This window comes from Myotis daubentonii, chromosome 6, assembly GCF_963259705.1.
Source record: "Myotis daubentonii chromosome 6, mMyoDau2.1, whole genome shotgun sequence".
Classification (NCBI taxonomy): Eukaryota; Metazoa; Chordata; class Mammalia; order Chiroptera; family Vespertilionidae; genus Myotis; species Myotis daubentonii.
In genome coordinates this window covers 21599157-21624028 of record NC_081845.1, presented here as the reverse complement: position 1 = coordinate 21624028, position 24872 = coordinate 21599157, and the positions used below count along the sequence as shown (strand labels likewise).

Below are 24872 nucleotides of genomic sequence, written 5' to 3'. Positions count from 1 at the left end.
GCTCTGGAATTCTTGGCAATCCTGAGGAGCACAGTGCTAGGTAGAAACCTCTCTCGGGTCTGTAAACAAGCTGGGCTCTCTGTGTGCCTTCACAAAGGGCTCAGACATGACCATGCTGGAACCATGTTTTCTGAAGTCAGAGTGAAAGCTGGAGATATTGCCTGGGAAAATTCACAGAGTGTCTCACAGACTTTTACATCATCCTCCAGCGTGCCTGAGTTCTATTTATTCTTCAAGCACTGAAATAAGCCCAGCTTATATCAGTGACAGCTCAAGAAAGAGCATCATTTTGACTTCACCATGTATGGTTTCAATCCAACTGTTTCCATTTTCACATCACATGCTATTCACAAACATGACATACGACCACTTTCCCAAAAAGGGCAAAGGATCCTTGCTGGGAAGAGTCACATGGACATTCCATCCAACCACTTGGAGCTTTTATTCTTAACCCGGCACCGATAGTGGAATAGCTGGTCTTGCCTGTTATAAATAGGTTCTGGAGCCTATCGCTCTAGCTCACTGGGAAAGAATGCAAACATCCCAGGAATGAAATACTTGGGAAGACTGTCCTGCTTGGTAAGAGCTATTTTATTTTAAATGACAAAATTTTCCTCCAGACACAGAGAAAGCCTTACATTTTTAGCCTGTGAGTTTCTCATCCTTAGGAATGAAGTGATGTTTCATATGAGAAAAAGAAAGAAAAAAGAGAGAGGAAATTACATCAGTGGTAAAATGTGCTGAGCAATACCTTCCTCTCTCAGTTGGCCTTTAAAGGAATGTTCATTATTTTGACCAAATCTATGTGGTCATGCCGCATTCTCCAGGAAAAAATATGGTTCATGTAAAGGTCTGTTCAGAAGGACCTAGAAAGCCAAAAGCATGAGGCTACTAGAAACACATTACATAAGACACCAAGTAGAGACCATAGAATCAATCGTTTCAGAAAATGAACTTGTTCTTTTCCGTCACTTTTCTTAACTGGTTAAACCTGTGTCTATTTTCACAGTACCCGCATCATCCTCTCTTTATTTTGGATGGCCAAGTTTGAATGGCTACATTTTCCTAGAAATATCCAGCTACTTTATGCTCCCTGGGCTAACCAAACCAGATGAGCCTTAATACTTGTAATACCAAATTGCTGTGGCTTATTTCTGGCTGCTGCACAGCTAGCAGGGGCCACAGGATCCATAGGTCTAGCGACTGCCAATGGACTACACTGCAACAACACCTTATAGATACATCCTCCATTTGTAAATTTTACTGTTGATTTGAATGTGAGAAGCACTATATTTTCTATAAACATATTTTTCTTTGAATAAAAACCAATCAAGTTGCATATGAGAAAAAAGGTATGTGAAGATAGTTAAAATTGCAACCTTTTTCTAGTTTAATAATTGATAAACTGTCATATATGAAGTTTCAATTTCTGAACTTAGAAATATTAATTTTGCTACAAAATAAGGAGAGGGAACATGATGAAAAAAAACATATGACTCTTGATTGCGGTAACAAAATATGATTCTAAAGACTTTCCATGTCATTTAAACCTACATAATTTGCCTTTCACCAAAATCACCACATCTCAAACTCAACTGCACATGACAGAGATCTAGTTTTTAGGTAGCTGCAATTCTTTTCTTGACCTGAATCCCTAGGTCTGCAGGTGGGGAGTTGGATGGTATATGCTTCTCTGCACACACAGTTTTAGTGATTCTGGGAGAGTTAGAAGAAATAAAGTTCATTCAGAGATATTGTATAGAAATATCTGGACACATAATAATGATGTTCAATTTTAAACAGTATGGTACAGAGTTCTGAATTCTAGTCTAGTCCATATTTATAATGCAAATCAGAGTTCTAATGATACAAAAATTAGCTTGTGACTATACTAATGCTAAAATATTTAAGCAAGGAAACCCTTAGACTGAAGTGTCCCTAGTGCCTTGGTAAGCCTACATAAGCGAACAAAACCCAGGCCAGTCAATGCACTTGAGTCCAAGAAAATGAAAACTTAAGTGAAACCAATCATAAATAGCCAATTAGACTTTCCCAAATAAGGCAACTGCTTAACGTATAACCAATTAAATGATTTCTTTGCTTTGGTTCAGCATCTTCTCTGTAAAATCCTTGTCCCTTGTGACTATCCATGTAGTTCTCCTAACCACCTTTGGGTTGGTACTGCGCGATTTGAATTAATGCGTGCTCAAGTAAACTCTTGAAAAAATATTTCCTTAGTTTACCTTTTAACCAGGTGTAATTAATGATACATTTATTGAAATTAGAAATATCACAGAGAATGGAACAATTGTCCTAAGACTTTCTCAGTTGACTTTGGTCTAGGAAGCACAAACCTATCCAAAACCAGGGGCACATACATGCACACATGTAGCAGTGTTAGGCTGGAGTCATGAAACCCCAAATAAGAGTTTACTGCATGGTTTTGCTAGCTCAGACTTTAATTGTACCAATCAAACTCTAATGACCTGCATAGACAAAGGCTTTGCTTCAGGCATTTAATCAAATTTTCACATAAAGTTCATAGGGCGTCTAAATAAACTTGTTTTTTGGATGCATCTTCTCAATTTCTTTTATTTCTAAAAATTTTCCTTCTCTCTTTCCTTCCAATATGAGAATGCCCATGTTAATTCTCATTCTTGCCTAAGTTTAAAGATATTCAAGGTGGCTATTAAAATACTGATGTAAACTAACTCTGCCCCTATAAGAAGCATATACACAGGACTGACTACATTTTTTTCTAATTGAAATGTATCCTTCAAAGAATTTTTGAGGGGGACTCATTTCAGCTTCATGGCATTTGGGGTTTCCCCATGACTTTGCCAATCTAGCCTCAAGTGCCCACATTTCTCCAGGACAATTAATCAGTTATCAAGGCTGTGTCATCTGCCACCAAAATCCCTGGATAAAATGAATATTTTGATAAATTGCATAGATTGTAATTAATCATGGTACTTTTCATGTTAACTCATATACTTATAGACTAAGTCTAAAAAGTAAAACTAAAAAATATATATATTGACCCACTTTCTTTTAAAAAGTGGTAAGGCAGTTCAAAGAGTAGACTAGTTAGAAAACACAAAATATGAAGACTAGGTTTGGAAGTGGCCCAGCACCATGCTTGAGGCTCAGCCTTTAGAATTTCCACATCCTTAGGAAAAATAGAAATAGTGAGAGTGTTAGTCCATTTCTCTTTTGTCAAGTAGACAGAGATCATGCAATATCTGCATCATGCAATAAGTTTTAAATCAAGAAATCAAATCCTTCCATCATACTCATAACTACCTATAATGTGATACCTTGCTGTATGACAAGTGTAATGAAATATATTAGAAGGTGCAGGGCATAAAGGTACATGGGGACCTGAAAAATATACTGATCTTTCTAATGAGTATCAGAGCAGTCCAGCTGCTAAATAAATGGACCTCACTGCTAATAATCATATTACCAAGTTAAAAGAAAAGAGGTTAACATGTTGTGGTATTTTTTTTCCACAAAATAGACATTTCAAATCAATGTAACTGCAAACAGAGGCATGAGCCAGTTGAAAGTGGACAAAAATTAGAAAATTGTCTTATATTAAAATTAGAGCAATTCCCAGAGCCTCCACTTACTTTTTACTTGAATATAATTAGCTCTGATCTTACTGTCAGTTAAAAACCACCATACCAGGTACTATTTCCCTTTTCCTTACAATTTAAACTTTTGAAAACCAATGTCAGCAATTTTACATCCTCTCTTGCAACTGGAAAAGTGCTGTTTCAGACTTCCAGGTTATCCTTCAGCTCTCTGCTCATGTCCCTGCTAGGCTCAAAGTAGAAAGTTGGGGAAAATATCCCCTCCAGAAAGAGTATCTTTGGTGTACACCCTGTTTATCCATTTCATTGTGGCCATATAGTTTCCTGGACCTGTCACCCACAGATGTCAAAACTGTGAAGATCTTTAAACTACAGGCTGTACTCTCTGCATGATGAGAAGGAAAACCATACGAAAAATGCTTCCAAAAGAAGCATTGACATCTGGTGGGCAGAAGGTGGAGGAAGGTTCCAAAAGAGAAAGACAAGATTTCCTTTCAGACAAGTTTGGATATCATTTGGTTAAGACATAACATTATATGTCAGGTTATAAAAAAGATTTGACAAGTGATGTTAATTTTTAGAGAAGATCAAATAATAGGAAATGGATGTGAAAAGTATCCATAAAGGGACCAGTGAAACATAAAAGAAATAAACTTCAATTCTGCCAACAAGCAAGCACTAATGCTGAGTACAATTTTTTAAATACTTAGCTTCACTGAGGTATAACTGACAAATAAAATTGTAACATATTTAAAGTGTACATCGGGTTTTTTTATATACATCTAGTTAATTTACACATTCATCACCTCACATATTTATCTTTTGTGTGTGTATATGTGAGAACACTTGAGTTCTACTCTCTTCACAGAGTTCAATTATATTACACAGTGGTATCAACTACATTGCCATGTTATACATTAGATCTTTAGAACTTACGCATCTTGTAGTTGAAAGTTTGTACCCTTTTATCAACCTCTCCCTATTTCCCTCAACCCCTGACAGCCACTTTCTACTCTCTGTTTATATGAGTTTGACTGAGAGAGAGAGAGAGAGAGAGAGAGAGAGAGAGAGAGAGATTCCAGCCCCACTGGCATGGCTCAGTGGTAGAGAGTCAACCTATGAACCAAAAGGTCATGATTCAATTCCCAGTCAGGGCACATGCCAGGGTTGTGGGCTCAATCCCCATATAGGGTATGCAGGAGGCAGCTGACGAATGATTCTCTCTCATCATTGGTGTTTCTATCTCTCTCTCCCCCTCCCTTCCTCTCTGAAATAAATAAAAACAAATATTAAAAAAATATTCTATATATAAATAATGCCATGTAGTATTTGTCTTTCTCTGTCTGGCTTATTTCACTTAGCATAATACCTTCAAGATCCATCCATGCTGTCACAAATGGCAGGATTTCCTTCTTTCTCACAGATGAATACTAATATATTTATGAATAACCTGATATATATATGCATATATATATCAGGTTATAAATATATATTCTTTATATATATTTATAAAAATATTTTAATATTTAATATTTTTTATTAATTTCAGAGAGGAAGGGAGAGGGAGATAAAAACATCAATGATGAGAGGGAATCATTGGTTGGCTGCCTCCTGCACGCCCCCTACTGGGGATCGAGCCTGCAACCCCGGCATGTGCCCTTGACCGGAATGGAATCCAGGACCCTTCAGTCTGCAAACCGACGCTCTATCCAGTTAGCCAAAACGGCTAGAGCTACATCACATTTTCTTTATCCATTAATTTGTCTTTGGACACTTAGGTTGTTTTCATATTTTGACTATTGTAAATAATGTTGCAATGTATATGAGAGTACAGGTATCTCTTCAATATTGTGTTCTCATTTCCTTAGGATATATACCCAGAAGTAGAATTGCTGGATTATATGGCAGCTCTATTTTTAATGTTTTAGGGAACTTCCATACTGTTTTCCATAACGGCTGCAGCAATTTACATTCCCGCCAACAGTATACAAGGATTCTCAGAGGTTTTGACACAATCACTGTCCTTAAATAGTTTATATTTGGGCAGGAAACATAGAGCAAGTAGAAATAAGGTTGCAACTGTGGCACGAACAATATGTGTGCTAGAAACTCAGAAAAAGAACAAATAGAAAATCACTTGGTAAGAGTAGTCAGGGGATGATTCAAGGCGGAAGAAGGACTTGAGCTGGACCCTGATGATGAGTAAAGACTGACTGAGTAGGACTGAGGAAATGTGAGGGAGGAGCTGTTAAAGGGGAGGACAGAAATGAGCAAAGCCCACAAAGAGCCCAAATGTTGAGTAACAGCAGTTTACTGAGGATACTGGCTTGCATGGAGAAAGGCTGCATTTGGAAAGTGAGAGGATATTAGATTGGAAGGGTAGACTGGAGCTAGATATAGTCCAAAGAGGCCTATAAACCTATTTGGTAAGTAATAAAGGGCTATTGTGTTTTTTTAACATAACTGAAGTCATAAATAAGAAAAGCCAGTTTGACATTTTTTTGAGGGACTCTTAAAAGTGTTCATCAAATTTGGGTGTGTCTGGAAAATATTCTAAAATTAGTACTTATTTATGACCTCAGCCTTAAATTTTTGTTAATAAACAAGATGATTTTTGCCCACGCCAGAACCTTATTCTAGTGGCATAAATTATGTTGCCTAATACTATAGTATACATTTTTGTGTTACATAAAACCCATGGAGAATTATTTTATATATACTTCTAAAGAGGTTAAAGTTATATATAAAATCAATACACATTTATTTTTTCATCTCTCATTCATTCATCAATTTATTCCACATTTACTGTGCCAAGAACTCTACTAGGCACTGAGGATGTGAAGAAAAGAGAAGTAGTCCATGACTTCCATGGGTCCAGTGGAAAAGATAAATTAAAAACAGATTTAATGCCAGACAATGCCTGCTGCGGTGCCTCTTTTAATAAGGAAGATAATTTACTTCATCAGGGATCAAAGTAGTACAAAAGACATACACATTCCAGGATGCCACAAGGGCAGCGATTCCATAAGAGCTACTACTCAGTGCCGGTGACCAAAACGTCTCAGCGTCAGAATGCACAGGAGGTTTGACCTATTTGATCTCGAAGCCTCTGTATGGGCGTTGATGGTGGGCAGAGTGTCTGAAAGAAAAACATGTGCCCTAGACACCTGTTCCAGTCTTGCAAGAAAATGGTAACAACAGGGTTTGCACTTTTCTGCCCCCAGCAACTCCTAGAAAATGTCTGCTGCTGCAACTGATGGATTGCCTTTACTTTCAGAAAGGAGGGTAGGTCTAAAGAAGCAGAGACTATGTTGTGTTGTTCCTTTAAGGCCATCTTTACCCTCTTTTGGTCTCATTAAATGGAGGACTAATGAAGCTAGTTAGCTCAAGGGCCAACCACGTTCCAATGATTTTATCCCATGGTTACTGGGGTTGGCATTTTAATGGACTCAAATCCTTCCATTAGAGATAAAACCAAAGGTTTGAATGAGGATGCCTAGTTAAGGTAATGCACAGGATTGAAATTCATTCACACCCATATAAAGTGGAATCCATCAACCACCCTATAAAGGCTGCTATCAAATTTGCTTGTGTTTACATAAGAGGGGAAGGTTAGAAAGCAGTTCAAGAGAGTGTGCCAAGAAAGGTCAAGAATGTGGAAGCTGAGGGCTGCGCAAAGGGAATATGAATTTCATCAACTTCATAATTTGCTTTGGGACTGACTGCTCAACTCTGAGGGTGTGTAAGTTGATGCTGTTCGTGGAAGCTGAGCCCTGTGTGCAGCTGGATGCCACCAGTTAAGTAAGGATCACATCACATTGCAGAAGCCAACCCTATTATACATGATTACAAGGATTTTATTTGCTTTATTTATTTATTTTTTTGCCCAGGAATGCTGTTAACTCAAGATTATTTTCAGATAAAGAATAATGTTTAAAGGAGGATTTAAATCCTGATCCTCTTTTCTCAGGCTGTGCGATCTTGAGAATGTAACTTGACCACTCTGTGCCAAGTTCTTCTCTGTAAAAAGGGATGAGAATAGCACCTAACTGAAAGGGCTGCTGTGATGGTTAAAAGAAATAAAACAGAAGGGGCTCTTTATATGCAGAAAGCTCCTAATTCATATCTGTTAAAATTATTTCTGTGTAGAACTAAAAATGACACCCAAAGTCACTGAACTGACTTACTTGAGACAAAGTTAGGCATGCTTCAGTAAAAAGAAAGACTGGGAAACTTAGTAGGATAATTAGACATTTACATTATGTCCTGAAAGCTATTCTAGAGTATTCTGCACTTTTATGAGTCATGGAATATGGTATCATCAGTATCTAACCCTAGAAATCTTTAAAGAACGGGCCAGCATCAAAAGAACTTTCCTGAAAACTTCAACAATTAGCTGCTCAAATGTTTGTATTAAAGTATTCAGATAATAGAGGCAATGGAACCCCTAGGGTTTGGGGTTGAGGTGCAGCCCAAAGGCAGCTGTGGCAAGTAGAAATTTCTTTTGTCTCCTTGGTGTGCATTTTGTGTTATGCTCTGTTTAAATATAGTCTTCACAAAAATTCTCAGATAGATGTTCCAGGAAGTTTCACCTTGTTCATCCTAGGGTGTCAACCACCAGCAACCTGGCATGGGTTCCACGGATTCAGTTACTCCAATTTGAGAAGCATGACAACAGGAGATACAAAACAGAATTCCATTAACACACTGCTACTGAAATAGGTCACACAGATTATTTAATACACAGTTCTGAAATAGGGGCACAGGGAGGATAAATCTTGACTATTCCGGTTCTCTGATCATTTCCATGTGTATCAACAATTTAAAAAGAATTAAAATATGAGTGCACTTTTCACTTACAAAATTTTATATTTTTTTAAAAAATTTATTTAGAATGTATAGCTGATTCTCAACATAAAGTCATCATATTGATCCTCAAGTAATACCTCAAGCTGACCAAATTACTCTTATGAAAGTTTTCAGGTTTTTATATAAAGACAATTTTATAGCATATAGTTTTCAAATTATGATAATTTATTTTTTCCTTTATATTTTTTACCTGATCATTTTTGGCCATGGAAGTGATTGGGGGAATAGAGGAAATATCGAGAAGAAATAAACCCAGTTAACTTTTGTCATTCTACAAAACAGGAAAAAAAGCAGTGACTAGCCAACAATAGTATAAAACTCCAACTTGCCATGCTCAATCAGGAAATGAAGCTAATTAACAAACTACTGATTACAATAATTTATATATTTAAACATCAGTTTTGACGGATCCTCCTCATGCTTCTCAATGAGAAGTGTTAAATATCTGCTTTGATTGGTTGGACCTTTTCCAATTCCTTGTGGAATTATACAGGGTACACAGTATCTCTTTTGGGCCACATAAAAGTTCTTGGATGACTGCCATTAGTCATTCCAAAACACAAAAATGGACTAGTTTAATTACAGAGAAGATAATTCATGGATATCATTTTGGCAGTGCCTCAAGGGTAAAAAATAATCTCTCTCCATGGAAACCAAATACAACAAGGAAATTCTAATTAAATCACATGTATTACATGGACATGAGCCACATTGTCTTTGGTCATGGACATTTATTTTCCATCACCTTTTAAAAAATAAAGTATCACATTCCAGTGAAAGGTGTTTCTTCCCCACTAAACAAAATTAAGTAAAATTAATTTATCAAAATTACCATATGGACTTATGGATATACATGTTAAGTTAAACACACAGGTTCATTATTGCTTCAACCCAAAGCCCCACTAAACTATCATTAAAAGAATATAAACAAGCATAAAGCAATGAGGATGAAAATAAGAGAAAACAAGATTAAAATAGATGAGAGATGGTGCAGAACTGAGCCATCCGTCCAATTGCCCAGATAAAAAACCCTAGCATTATCCATGACTTCCACTCTCTTTCTTTAACACTTATGTCCAATCCATCTGAAATCATAAAAAACTCTTAGCAAACTACCAATAGATTGGGACTTCCTTAACTTGACAACAAATGCCTACAAAAATCCACAGTAAAGATAATACTCAGTGGTTAAATATTGATCCCTTGCCCCAGAGTTTGAAAATAAAACTAGGGTTTTTGTTAAAACCACATATATTCACTACCCAATTAAATATTGAAAGGGAAAAGAATAATACATTAAAAATGGAAAACATGATTGTAAATATAGAAAATCTAAATGTTTATTGATAAACTGATAGAAGTAATAAGCAAACTTAATAAGGTTGCTAAATATAAAAATTGTTTGTATTTACATATAAGCAAAAAATGTTGAAAAATGTAAACTTTTAAAAAAAGATAACATCTACAAGAGTATAAAAATTGAATATGTAGGAAAAAAAATCTAACAAAAGATGTATAAGACATAAAATACTATAAAATATTACTGAGATAAATTTAAAATATTTCAATAAATATTCATGGATTGGTAAAATCAATAGTATAAAACTTTCAATATCCCTCAAATTAATTTACAAATTGAAAAAATCCACTCTAAATAGATATTTCAACAGAAAGTGAAAATTTGGTACTAAAATTTATATGAAAACACAAAGAATCAAGAATAAACAATTCTTGAAGAATAATAAAGTTGGAGAACTCACACTATCTCTAAGGTCCAGGAAGAGGAGCCAGTTAATGGCGAGATAAATGAAGGCTAAGGCTGAAATTAAATCTTTCCCTAAAAGGGCATTTGCTGATCCCAGAACCTAGAGAGCACTGAGTTTTAACTTGCAAGGTGCTGAGTTAAAATGTAGATCCTGGCCAGAAAGTTGAACTTTTCATGGCCAGGGGCAGGAAAAGGCATCTAGAAAATATTTATCTCCTGGGAAAGAGAAGTGCCAAGAAAACTTCTTTGGCCCTAGCCGATTTGTCTCAGTGGGTAGAGCGTCAGGGTCCTGGGGCGTGAAGGAGGCAGTTAATCAATGATTCTCTCTCATCACTGACATTTTTATTTCTCTCTCCCTCTCTCTTCCTCTCTGAAATCAATAAGAATATATATATTTTTAAAAGATAATGAATTAAAACATTATTTGGTAAATAATGTCCCAGGATGCTTGGCGGAAGCAAACACTATCCTATGTGGAGGAATACATACTCAGTTCAGGTGTCACAAAATTACCAGAGATTACATTCTGAACATAAACTCAAAATGCAAAATTTTAAAGTTGTACGAGAAAAGAAGCTATTATACCCTCTCGATGTAATTTTTCCACTTAAAGTTTAAGTCGAGAAAATTTAAGTCTAAAATTTGTAATTAAAATTCTATATATTGATATATAAATACTTAATGTAAATGACAACTGTTGTATGTTGTGTTTTAAGTGTTGTGTTAGGAAACGAGTTTCTTTTCAGAGCTAATTATGAAAAAGATGAGTCAAAAATATAGGTGATTGACAAAACTCATAACCAAAAAATTCTAGTGATATGTATCCTATTTTTTGCGTGTATGAATTTTGGAAGGCCTTGATATGTTATAGCTGAGATGACAAATAAATACCTTGCCAAATCAAAAGGAAAGTTCATTAGGAATGTGATTATCGAATAAAAGTAAAACCATGTATTCTTGGTTCTCATACACATCTTTACAGAACATATTCTTTATAATGACTTTTAAACTTAATAATTGTGAATAACTTGTGATATCTCTAGGCAACACAGAAAGCCATCTTCATGGCCTTCTTGCCCCCTTTCTATGCTAATAGGCTTGCAAACATCTGAGCTAACAGAAAGTGACCGAAAAATAGTCCGAATAAAGTTGCCTAGATACTAGGAACAAATATACATAAACTGTCCTCTGTTCAGCATGAATAAACAGATACACACAGTGCAACACAGAAAGCTAAAATTGTGCATTATAAAGATAGCAGGACTTTTGAAAAGTCCAAACAGCTGTGAAGTACACTTAGCACTTGGTCAAGGCTATTTTATACCATGAGGTCTTCTTGTTTTGCTTCACTGCTAATAATTGAAGATTATGTTTGCCTTATAATTTGCATTGTTTGGGTATCAAACACAAGGTAACTATGTTAAAACAATTTTAACTATGTTAAAAGTAACATTATTCTATGAAATCTTGCCATCTGCAACAACATAGATGGACTGAGAGGGTATTGTGCTGAGTGAAATAAGTCAGACAAAGAAAGGCAAATGCAATATGATTTCCCTTACATGTGGAATCTAAAAGATAAACAAACAGAAATAAACTCATAGATACAGAAAACATTTTGATGGTTGCCAGATGGGAGGAGTGGCTGAAAAAGGGAAAGGTATTAAGAAGTACAAATTAGTAGTTACAAAATAGTCATGGAGATATAAAGTACAGCATAGGGAATATAGTCTATAATCACTATGTATGGAGTTAGATGTGTACTAGATTTAGCAGGGTGATCACTAAATAAGTTACATAAATGTCTAATCACTATGTTGTACACCTGAAACTAATGTGATATTGTATGTCAACTATAATTGAAAACTAAAAAATTCTTTTTTAAAAAGAATTATTTAAAATAAAACAAATGACTACTTTATTTTCTAAAGTTTGAAAATATTTTAGAGGTAAAGTTTTCAACTCAAGAATATTATAGATTTGTACCTAACTCAAAATTACTTTAAAATGTAATTTCTTTTTGTTCTCCAATTTTAAAGTCTTCAATGCTTTTAGTTCTATACCTAAGGATTTTTACATACCAAAAATATGATATTTAATGCAAAAGTAAAAAGTTAGCTAAATAATTTTCTCTCAATATCCTAATTCTTACAAATTAAAGCTGAAAGTTCATTAGAAAATCAGTTTGAGAAATGCCAAACTCAGATCAATTTCAAAATAACTGAAAAGTCTGTGGATTCCAATTTTCACTATTTTGACTCAGTACTAGTTTAAGATTATTAGATTTAGAAATTGGGTGGTGATTTCTTACCCATTGCTTTGCAAATTAATGTTAGTTTCATAATTATAGGAGGATAAATGATGACCGTCTATAGTTTGTTGTGCTTTGGGGATTTTTGTTTGTTTTTATCAAGACAATTTTTTAGAGCAGTTTCAAATTCACATCAAATTGAGCAGAAGGTACAGAGATTTTAGTACACCTTGCCTTTATACATGCGTAGTTTCCCCCACTATCAATACCCCTCACCAGAGAGGTACATTTGTTATAACTGATGAATCTACATTGACCCATCATTATCACTCAAAGTCCATATTACTGTTCATTGTTGGTGTGGAATATTCTATGGGTTTGGACAAATGAATAATGACATGTATCCATCATTATTTGTGCTTTAAGAGGGGCAATAATTACTTTGCCCAGGGCATATAGAAGCTGTAAAGAATGAGCAAGAGTACAGTTAAGTGAATATCTATACATAAAGGTTAGGTTTCTACTGTCTATTAGACTTTTCTCCAGATACAGGAAGACTGATGGGATTGCATATGGAAATCTGTCAGCTGTTGCCACAATAATGAACTAAGCTCTATCTACCATTATCAACTAAACTCTTCACCATAGCAAAAGCAGCAATATAGAAAGAAGTCTTACTTCTAAACAGAGTCAGTTCAAAGCAAGGATAGGAGTGGACAAAACAGTGGTGGCCTTCTGCCATTGTTTTTTTTTTCTATGTCTCCTTCCTCCATTCTACCCTTCAACATATTCATACCACCATGGGGGACCTCCACTGAGTACCCTTCAAGGGCCATCATACCTAGGCAAGAGCACCTGTCCCCAAACCTTCCCTTCCCTGCAACTTCTCCGCATTCATTGCACTTCTCTGCAATGCACTCTAATGGACAACTTGTTTGCTTATTTGATAAACTAACTTCAAATGACTGCTTATAAATTATAAACTCTGTGTTTTATCTGTTCACAATAAAAATCATACCTATTCTCAAGATATTATTGAAATGAGAGACTCTTTATGTGTGGGCTTCAAGTTACAATTATAAAAACAGCAGTCTTATGTTCATACGACAATTTAAAGTCAGCAAAATTTTAAACCTATATTTTGTGTACTTCAATTCTTTTTTTAAAATATATTTTTATTGATTGCAGAGAGAAAGGGAGAGGGAGAGATAGAAACATCAATGATGAGAGAGAATTATTGACTGGCTGCCTCCTGCACACCCCACACTGGGGATGGAGCCCACAACCCAGGCATGTGCCCTGACTGGCATGTGACCTCCTGGTTCATAGGTTGATGCTTAACCACTGAGAAACACCAGTCTGGCTACTTCAGTTCTTTTAAACAAAAGAGCCCGAAAGCTGTTACTGTTCCCTCTCCTTGCCCCCACAGAGCAGAAACATGTAATGTAAAAAAAAAAAAAAAAAAAAAAAAAGACCCAATTAGGCTCCATCTTCTCAGCATGTGGGATACAAAGACCAGGTCCAGGCCCAGTGGCTACACAAACATTTTGCTGTTACTTGAGGAAACTTACCAAATGATAATATAAGTGAAAACAGTGTTAAATTCCAAGTCATACAGGCCAAAAGCTTTAAAATTAGTTAGCAAAACATATGACTCATGGAAGAATCTGCTTTGGAAGATTTCCAGAACAATTCAGAAGGACGGTCAGAAAAAAAGATTACCTACTGGAGCAACATTTTAACACCAATAAATTTAGTTTGCTTTAGTAGTGAATGCCTTTGAGAACTTTTATGAACTGTGATTTTGAAACACACATACACACCCTTTTATTTCTCTTCCCACAAACCTCTATTTTCTTTAAATCCTCAGTCTTGCCCTCCATAGTTTTATACACCAATTCTTTTCATAATCACACCACACAAAGTTTATGAAGAATTACTTCATTTCCAGGTAGGTTTACCTCTCAGTTCCACCTAAAGCTCCACTGAGCAAACACCTGTGCTTCCTATATGAACTTTAACGTTGCTTCTAAGGGGCAGTTGAAAAAATGCAAAAATAGCTTTCAGCATACTAGCACTAAGCTCACTATCTTCCTTTCTGGCTTCTGAAAAGATACCCCTTTCCCAACTGGGTACCTTTCCCCACTCTTATAATACGTTGTTTTTGATCAGTAGGAGAAGAAATACAACTTGTTCTTTTTTTTATTGATTTTTTACAGAGAGGAAGGGAGAGGGATAGAGAGTTAGAAACATCAATGAGAGAGAAACATCGATCAGCTGCCTCCTGCACATCTCCTACTGGGGAAGTGCCCGCAACCAAGGTACATGCCCTTGACCGGAATCGAACCTGGGACCCTTCAGTCTGCAGGCCGACGCTCTATCCACTGAGCCAAACCAGTCAGGGCACAACTTGTTCTTGATGACTAATGTAGGTAGCATTGTTAATAACATTTTCAAGGTAAATCTAAAACATTACACAATTTGATTTTTCTAAACAATAATATTAAGATAGATATTATTTGTATTTTATAAGTGAGCCTCCTAGCATGCAGCTAGAATTGAGATTAGGAGCTAGGTCTTTGGATTCCAAATTCAATACTTTTTCCATGATAATTTCTGCTCTACCTTATTCAAGTGTTTTTTGTTCTCTCTCTGTTTCTCTATATTAATATGAATAATAAAACCTGGGAAATTGGAGAGCAATTTATGTTTCTCTTTCTATAGCACATAGCATAGTTTAATCTATATATAAAAGGCAAATATGCAAAGTGTCCCCTTGGGAGTTCCACTGGGAGAATGGGAGTTCGATTGCCCACTATGATGTGTGCTGACCACCAGGGGGTGGTGCAGAACATGGCAGGTGAGCAGCAGCAGTGGGCATTGAGGGAGCGAGGGAAGGAGGAGGCGGGGAGGCGGGGAGGCGGGGAGGCGGGGAGGCAGGGAACCTGATTGGCCCTGATCGCCATCCTGGCCTAGGGACCCTACCTGTGCACGAATTTCATGCACCGGGCCTCTACTATTTTTATAAAATTAGGCTCCATCTTCTTCCTTAAAATATATTTTTACTGATTTTAGAGAGGAAGGGAGAGGGAGAGAGAGGTAGAAACATCAATGATGAGAATCATTGGTGGGCTGCCTCCTGCAAGTCCCTTACTAGGAATTGAGCCTGCAACCTGTGCATGTGCCCTGACCAGGAATCAAACCTTGATCTCCTGGTTCACAGGTCAAGGTTCAACCATTGAGCCATGCTGAGAGGGCCAAGTAATATTTTTAAATAAATTATGTATCTGACAAAATCAGGGATATTGAATTTCTTTTAGGAGGTTATTACATGTTATAAATGGGAAATTTGAGCCTTTACGAGGTTAAGTAGCTTATCTAGTTCACACAGTATGTGTTGGAGACAGGATTAAAACCAAAGTCTGACTCTAAATTCTATGGTCTTTCCACTAAATAAATCATCAAACCTTCCTCCAGGGCTATCTCCCTGGCAAATTCTACCACAGGCAAATTTACTTTGTACAAAAACCTCAGTCTAACACTATCCTGATTAAAAGGTCATGATCGGTCCCTGTCCTACAGTAAGTCTGAGGCAAAGCACATGTTCATTTAGCATTACCTACATGTTTCCTTCTGGATATTCACTACAATACAGTATTCCTTTGGGAAGAGTCCAATTCTTTAGCCTACCTGGCACAATATGTGATGATGACTCAGGTCACACTATAGCAGCTCCAAACAACCCTTTCTAAACAAACCCTAAGAATGTCAATGACTCGGGTACTATTGTTCTCAGATGACCTTGGGGTGAGGTCATGACCACTAACAAGTATAAAAACAATTAAGTGATACAAGATGGGGAAAATTAAGGAGAGGGCTTTTATTGCTTTCAGACTCAAAAGAAAAAAAGAAAAAGAAATGTACCAAGAGACTACAGCATAACCTGATAAATGATAGTCTTCCTTCAAATTAAACTTATTTTTTTCCTCTTTTGATTGCAGAAAAATCTAAGATAAGACCTAAAAGGAGCGGCCCTCTGAAATCCTCCAGGAAATGTTTGTTTTGTCTGATGAATAAATGCATAGCTAATATTCCAAAGAACTTGATGTCCCTGTTAAGATTGAAAAAGACCATGGTAAACAGCTAGATGGAGGCTGATAGCATGTTGCATGGAGGCATTCTTTACCAGCCCCTTGAATTGCTCACTTCTAAAAGGAGGAAAACATTTCCTGCCTTAGTGCATAACAGAGGAAGGCAAATAATCCGGAATGACCTCAGAAGATTTAGCAGTTTTCCAAAGAACTTAAACTGAATTTGCTCAAAGCTTCAATTAACTGAACATTTGCCAAACCACTTGGAAAATTTCTGCATTCAGGAAGGAGGAAGAGTCTCACCATGAGATGTATTCTCCACAAGAAATCATTACAACCACTGAACATATTTTTATCATTAATTGTATGAGCGATTATATCACAATTCTTAGTGTGCTTCTCTAATTCCTACATATCTCTAACTTTTTGAAAATAAAGCCTGTGATTTACTGACTTATGCAATCCCTGTAGGATTTAAGGACATTTAAATTGTACTCATTCATTCATTCAACAACAATTATGCTTAACATTGTTCCAAGTATTGGGGATACAATAACATTTGATCAATGGATATTTATTTTTTAGAAAAAATATATTTTATTGATTTTTTACAGAGAGGAAGGGTGAGGGATAGAGAGTTAGAAACATCAATGAGAGAGAAACATTGATCAGCTGCCTCCTGCATACTCCCCACTGGGGATGTGTCCACAACCAAGGTACAGACCCTTGACCGGAATCGAACCTGGGACCCTTCAGTCCGCAGGCCGACGCTCTATCCACTGAGCCAAACTGGTTAGGGCTAATGGATATTTCTTGAGCATTTACTATGTTTCTGGAACTGAACTAGAAAAGGGGATATGATGGTGAACTAGACAGTCAACCATCCTATCTTCCATGAACTGTCAGTCTAGTTCAGTGGTTCTTGATCCTGGCTGTGAACCAAAATCTCTGGATAGCTTTTAAAATAGACCACTGACAAGACCCTACCCAGTAACCGCTAACTCAAAGTCACTGGTTTGGAGGTGGATGCAGACCATAAAACAGAAAATTACAATATAAATGCAATGTAATGGTTGAGAAAAATAGGTATATATTCAAATAACACAGAAAGTGCACACAACCCAGATTTGGGGCTGAATAGCATGTTTGTTTGTTTGTTTGTTTTGTTTTGTTTTTTATATATTTTATTGATTTTTTACAGAGAGGAAGGGAGAGAGATAGAGAGTTAGAAACATCGATCAGCTGCCTCCTGCACACCTCCTACTGGAGATGTGCCCGCAACCAAGGTACATGCCCTTGATCAGAATCGAACCTGGGACCTTTCAGTCTGCAGGCCGACGCCCTATCCACTGAGCCAAACCAGTTATGGATGAATAGCATGTTTTAAATGATTTATCCATTAACCTTGGAAACAGAGGGAGTAGGGGCATTCTGGACAAAAGGAGTATGAAATTCAAAGGCAGAGAGCCACATTTCTGAGGCAGTACAGTGAGTGATATTGCTATTGTTTATGAGTATAGCATGTGAAGTACAAAGTTCAAAGAGAGAAAGACAACCGCAGGGACTAGAGAGTAGGCAGAAGCCAGAGCAAGAAAAACCCAGATTCTCATGCTGAGGATGTGGGAGTTCATTCCTGAAACAACTAGATATTTGGAGTGTTGACAAGAATTTTTATGAATTGATTTGAGCTAAACTGACAATAATCACTGGGAAGCAAGATCTCAACAGACTGAGAAAATGTTCCAAAGAATGGCAGTTTTACAGCTTATTTTACACACTAGACTAGAATCAAAGGAGGAGAGGCAAAGGGGGTTACATGAAATCCATTGGTGGTAGATTAAGGGGGCAGGAGAAAGCAAAGTGAGGGGAGGACTCTCTGGGATTGAGTTAAAAGTAAAACTGAGAGATATATACTTCCTACATTGTGGGAACGGGATAGTTAATGCTATCTTTACAAGACATAGAGATGGTGGTCAGGAAATCAGATAACAATGAGGGGTTCTGTGGTCTCTGCTCTGGTGTGGCTGTGCCCTTAGGTATCTGGAAAATGCTATTACCCTGGTATTTCAAATGTGCATGTTATTTTAGATGCAAAAAGACAACAGGCATGATTCCTTAAGGTAAAGATTGAAAGTGTGGGTGAAGAACAAAATTTCCTCTACCTTCGAGGTTCTTCTGACTTATCTAATAATCAAGTAGTCAAGAGACAAATTAGCAAAAGAAAATGACCAAATTTAATACACATATGTGTGTGGGAACCCCACATAAGTAAAACAGACAGAAACCCCTACATGCAGGAGAAGCTCAAAGATAGAAAGGGGATTGAGGTACAGAAGACCTCCTGGACTAGGGATGAGGTAATGCACCTTGGGGCTTCAAAGAGCCATTGTGGGATGATAGAAGAACGGAGGTTTAGTAGATAGAAGTTTGCCCTGCCCTATAGATAGGTCAAAAGTAGTTATCTCTAATAATAGCTTATTATGGGCAAGGTCCCTCATTCAAATTCTTCTAGGTCATTGGGAGGGACAGAAGCTTCTCTTGAGCCTAAGGCTAAAGGTGCCTTTAGCTCAAAACAATCCGCATACTACAGGGGCACAACTTGGGGTGACACATTCTAGACCCCGAGAAAAGCTACAGGTCTAGGATGTGCCTACCCTCCGTGACCTGCTTTTAGTTAGGAATTTTTATGTTCAGACCATCCTATGTGGTTACTTTCAATCTCTGAGTTTGTAGGGCCTGCCATGCTGGCTTTCCCTGAGCTTGTCAGGTTTAGTATGTCCCCTTTTTCACCCACAGGAGGAAATTTAAATAAGAAACTAACGTGATCATTACCCATTCTCTTACTTTCTTTACTCCCAGACCATGGGCACCTAAATTTTGTGGGTCATGAAACAACTACACAGTAACCACAAACTGTGTCATCTCTTAATCACTGGAGGAAATCAACGGTTGATCTGCTAAACCTATCTGTCATTATCCACTTTAATATGTGTCCAACTTTCTCTATGTTCCTTCCAGTAAAACCAGTCATTTGCCTTGCTCTCAAGACTTTCCCAAGCCCGAGCTCTGCAGTGCGGCTGAGGACACTCACCACCCATGTTCCCAGGAAGAGGAGAAATCACTGGCCGATGGAAGGAGTGATTGGAGCTACATGCACAGGCCTCCAGTGGAGGGGGAAAATAAGTATTTTAAAAGGGCTGGGGGAAGGCCAAAGTCGGGTGGGGTGGGGAAAGGAGACAAATGTACTACTCTTTGTAATATTTTAAGCAAGAAAAAAACCGTAAAAAAATAAAAAAATAAAGCATTTGTCAGCTTGTTTGATAAGGCAAGAAAGAAAATCATTTATATCCCTGGAAAATAATGGTGACAAACTTTTTGTCTCAGACTCCTATAACTGTCTATGGGTTTCATGAAGCCTAAGACATATTTTCGTTATTTATAACCCCTTATTTCCTCCCCCTACCCCCCACTATTCATAAAATAGTGAAAAACAGTTCTTACAAATAAGAAAAATGTCAAGTACAGAACCTGCTTGTTTGATTCAATATTTTGATTTGATTTAAAAATCAATAATTTATTTTAACTAAATGACAGACATTTTGTTCTATGTACAAAGAACTCAGGAATTCCACCCTACCTCCCACATCCCGTTTGGCCACAAGAGATAATGGCTGCATTGACAAGAACGACAGCATTTCCAGTTCCTGTCAAGGGTCGTTTCAGAAAGAGAGCAGAAGCAAAAGCCTCACACTATTATTTTTATTTTAAAACATTTAAAAAGAAATAACTAGTTATTGGCCTCAAGGGTCTTCTTGTTTCTGCAAATGAAAACCTTGGGAGGAAGCAGTTTGATGCTGGTGGAGCACCAGATTGGCCAGATTAAAAGGGATTAACAACAGCCAAAACTCGGGTCTTAGCCCTGTGCAGGGACAAGTCAGACACTGATTCTTCTCCCATGTGGCTCTGCTAGTCGCCTTCTGGGGTCAATCATGGGAGACCAACACTCACTTGAGACAAACTTGGGTATTGGTTTCCTTTTAAAAATAGAGCAGAATGCTACGTCCTACTATGTACATATTAATAGCAAATACTGTTTACTCCAGTCTAGGCATCACACCAACTGTTTTATATGCATGGCTCCATCTCCCTGAACTGTTTCCTCCTCCATACACTGCATATGTAATCCCTACTGTTACCGGCATTAAAAACAGTGATGATAAAGGAGGTGCATCTGCAATAGGTGCTCAATGAATGTGCTTCCTCCTCTCATCTCCTCGTTTATCTTCATCTATTTAGTGTTTACACTTATTAGGTTAATTAAACTGAATCAATATTGTCGTCATATGTGAGGTAAAAAACCTTCAAATCCCTACTAAGCACACTAACCTTTTTCTATAACTAGGAAAATGCATCTCTTCTCACCTCATTCCCTGTGAACACACATGTGCGCACCATGTGCTGACACGAGATTTGCTCAGTCCTATCCCAAATAATAGCAGTAAGCAGAGGCAGCATCGCTACAAGCACAGTTTTGTTTAGAGCTCCCCAGTGCCCCAATAACTAAGGGAAATGTGTGATGTCTTAATTGCCATGAGCAGCAAAGCCATTTGCAGCGTTACAGTGGGAACTGCAATTTTCCAATAAGAATAAGATGAACCATGTCAGAAAATAGAAGTGCTTATCTAATTTGCCACTCAAAAACAAAACAAAGCATTGTGATATCCTCCTGAGGCCAGTATCTGGTTACATGATTCCCAAGAGAAACATAATAATAATAATAAAATTCAGAAACAGATACCCCTCATTATTCAGACCAATTTACAAGACTTCGGAAGGTCATAGGTTTCCTATGGAAAAAAAGTAGAAAACAAAGTAAATTCTTTCACATCCTTCTCGAATTTCATGGTGACAAAATTCAAAACACTCTAAAAACAGAAAAGCAAAACAAACAAAAAACAAGATACTTGAACAATGCAACTTATTTACTCATAAATAAATTTCCCTGATCTACTTGTTATAACAGGAATCATTAGCAGGTGCTAATGATTTCCAAGAGTTTTGAATGTATGCATTTTTTCAGGTTGCCAAAAAATTACCTTTGTATATTACCTTCCAGTTTCAGAATCTTAGTAATACATTTTGCATAGAAAATCCCCTACCCCCCTCCACACACACACACACACACACACACACACACACACACACCTGGTGGAACTTTTACAGCATGAGGTTGTAATAGGCAGATGGGTTCCATTTTATGAGACTCTGCCACCAAACTGATGATGTTGACCCACTGCTCTTTCACAGTATGCTAGTAAATACTTGAAATGGAAAGCATGGGATCATAGATCAAACATTACAAGGTTAAAAAACATTACAAGGTAAAAACGTCATGTGCCTCAATTAGAAATTATTCTGCCTGGTTCATATTTTCCATTTGAAACTTTTTTAAAGAATCCCAGTTTTTCTGAGGGGGCTCAGAGAAATATTTTGCCTAACATGTCAAGCGTAAAATGTTATGCAAATAATTCAGTACAAACAGAATTTGTCCCAATAGCACCATTACTTTAATAACCAGAGTAAAAATTATTAATAAAACAGTTTAAAAATGGGATGTCTCAAATGATCAGGATTAAGAAATTAAATCTTAGAATATTTTACATAAATATAAGAATTCAGATAACATTTGTTGGGCGTTTTCAAAGACTATATCAGTTTTCTTTTGTTGCACAAGTCACCCAACTTTTGACAAAGGTGCTCAACCAACTTTTACTTAATTCATCATTTTGCAGGTCAGCAATCTGGGCTAGGGTCAGCTGGGCAGTTCTGGTCACAATCAGACGCACTCATGCAATCAATTTGTGGGGTTAGTAAAGTGCTGGCTAGTCAAGGATGTTGTATTCAAAGATGCCCATACCCTAATCTCTGTGAATATGTTACCTTATATGGCAAAGGTTGATTAAGGCTGAAGATGAAATTAAGGTTAATCAAGTCCTCTTAAAATATGATTAACCTGGATTATTTGGGGTGACCTACTATTAATAATAAGGGTGCATAAAATTGCAAAAGGGAGTCAAAGGAGGAGGTCAGAGTAATATGAGGTGAGAAAAACCCCACCTGTGATTGCTGGCTTCAGAGATAAAGGAAGGAGCCATAAACCAAGGGATGCAGGCAGCCCATGAAGTCAGAAAAGGTAAAGGAAAGGATAATCCCCTAGAGTTTCCAAAAAGGATCAAAGCCCAGAATTGTCTTTGATTTTTAGACCGGTGAGACTGGTGTTAGACTTCTGACCTACAGAACCGTAAGATAATAAATGGGTATTTTAAGCCACTAAATTTGTGATAATTTGTCGTAGCAGCCATACAATAATAACAGATCATCTCATCTGGCACAGTCTGTCTCTGCTCCACATGTTCACTCATCCTCTAGCAGGTTATATCTTGAGGTCTGTTCAGATGAAAGATAGGCAGGATCCAAGAGACTGAATAGGTAGAGTACAGGCCTATTGATATCTAAGCCCAGAATTGACACACCATCATTTCTGCTAAATTCTATTTGTCACAGCAACTCACAAGACCAACCCAGATTTAAGGAGTAAGGGTATAAATCTCACCTTCTATTGAGAGGACCTGCTAAGTAGCCCAAATAACAATAAAAAGAATTGAATCTACTTTTTCAAACAGTATACCACAATGACTAAAAGTTTCACATCTCACTATTATAACTTTTAAGAACCAGGTTTAAAATGTGAATAATAATATCATCATAAAGGTAAAATAGTATGTTGTATACTTTAAAAAATGTATTAGTTTCAAAGTGAAATACTATTTATCTTTCTCAAAAAATTAAATCCCATTTTTTCATTTAAATTATTATTATTCAGGGTGTCTAGGTTATCTAAACATCTAAATCACAGTTGTCTGACAGAAATATAATGAGTTATATATGTAATTTAAAATTTTAAGTAGCCATATTTTAATATAAAATATTAATAAGATAGTTTTGATTTTTTTCATATTAAGTCTTCAAAATCCAGAGTTCATTTTACACTTCTTAGAAATCCTAATTTTTTGCAGGTGGAAATATGTCTGCTTCTCATTCCTTTGGGAGCAGGAATACATGACATGCTACATTAAAAAGGGGGTTCTCAGGGCTGCCAACCTTACAGTAGAGCAGTAATATATTTCTCCTACATAAAAAACAAACAAACAAAAAAGTGTCCTAATTTGTATTAGCCTCATTTTGAGTGCTCAATCATCCCACATGTCTAGTGGTTACCATAGTAGAGAGAGCATATCTAAAAGATTTACGGTAAGCCCCAGGCAAAATTTTAAGCTGCTAAAAGTTTGTCCTTAGAGCTCCTCTGTTCTCTTTTCTGCACTGAGGCACCTTTCTGCTTCCATTTTCAAGAACCTCAGAGATTTCCTGCCCGTATTCCTGTTCTGGTAAAACAAGAGCGAATAGGGCATGGAAATACACTGTGATTCAAACAGCCCTGGATTTGAAACCTAACATGCCAGTTACTGGACCTTATAGCTTAATCTGAGCTTCAGATTTATCATCAATACCTATCTCACTATTCTTCATAGAATTTTTATAAAGAGTGAAATGATATATATAAAGGCAGTTAGCACAATGCTTGGTAGAGTAAAGGCATTGTAAAGAAGCTACCATTAGTTGTTTTTTGTTTTTGTTTTTAATCATAGACAGAAGGCAATGCCTAATGTAAAAACAATGGACTGCTTTTAGAATTTCAGGTGGCAGTCAATCACAGACTGTAGAGGGTATTCCTTCAGAGGAGGAGAATTAATCAAGAGGATAAACAGAAAATGTTAGAGACCAGGTAACCTGTGAGATTCCTATACTTCTAGACTTCTCTCCTGACATTATAAAAGAAAAACTAGATTTTAATAAGCCATAACTTAAATTCAATGTAAGATAATTTACAGTTATTTTCATTGTGAGGACACTTTTCATTGGAGTATGGTGTCAATGATAAATTATGGTTTATTATTTTAAGTCAAGAGATATATTGATTTTCCAAAATTAGACAATCTGACTAAATATGGCAATGAAAATCAAGACAAAAAAAAAGACAGATCTTAATAGTTTTTCCTGAGGTAGACAAACCTAAATGCTGTTACAGGATGCCAACATAGTTCATACTGTTTTAGTGAATCACTGTCCTTCCAAAATGAACAAAAACACACAATTATCAGCTTCCCAGAAAACGAGTATAATATCGGCAAATTAATATTCACTTTGTGAGTCAGTCAGAGTGTTCTTTGATATTTCCAAGA

The 24872-nt window shown here is 36.7% G+C and overlaps 1 pseudogene; it reads left to right on the top strand.

Moving 5' to 3' along the window:
• The first annotated feature begins 23642 nt into the window (after positions 1–23642).
• LOC132237849 (small nucleolar RNA U109) lies at positions 23643–23769 on the top strand (annotated as a pseudogene).
• Positions 23770–24872: the final 1103 nt, after the last annotated feature.